Here is a 742-nt window from a genome sequence, read left to right on the forward strand (position 1 = left end):
GGAGGGAAGGGAGCAGGAGGGGGGCAGGCCGACGTGCAAGGGGCGGCGGGGGCGCGGTGGAGGTCGGGGCGCCGCAGTGGAGGGGTGCGGGGCGGCTGGCTATGGCAGACGGGGTCGGCGGCGGCGGCGCGGGTGTGGGTGGGGATGGGAAGGAGACTGTGAGAGTAGAGAGAGAGGACGGGGGCGAGACGGTCGTTAACGTACCCACCTCTTTGCCGTCCGCCAACGGTCGGCAAAGATTCTTTGCCATCCGCTGGCGGACGGCAAAGAGGTGGGGCTGGTGGATCGTAGTGGGTTAGACAATAACTGGACCCAGCCACCTCTTTGCCGTCTGCTGGCTGACGGCAAAGAATATTTGTCGTCAGCCAGCCGACAACAAAGAATTGGCTGATGGCAAAGACCTTGTTTGCCATCAGCCAGTTTTTTGTCGTCCGTTTTGTTGTGGCTGACGGCAAAGACCTTCTTTGCCATCAGCCAGCAGACGACAAAGAAGTGGCAGATGACAAATAAGCTAATTCCAGTAGTGTAAAGTCTATAAGGCTCAAGTTGAGAACCAACTTGAGAAGAAAATAAAATGAGTCCGGTTTGATCGTGGTGGAGTACTTTTCTAATGAGTTTGATTTATTCTGTGCGGAACATGGTATTATTCATGAGAGGACGCCTCCCTACTCACCCCAGTCAAACGGGGTTGCCAAATGGAAAAACCACACTCTAACTGATTTGGTTAACGCCATGTTAGATA

Source organism: Triticum aestivum, chromosome 5B, assembly GCF_018294505.1.
Source record: "Triticum aestivum cultivar Chinese Spring chromosome 5B, IWGSC CS RefSeq v2.1, whole genome shotgun sequence".
Classification (NCBI taxonomy): Eukaryota; Viridiplantae; Streptophyta; class Magnoliopsida; order Poales; family Poaceae; genus Triticum; species Triticum aestivum.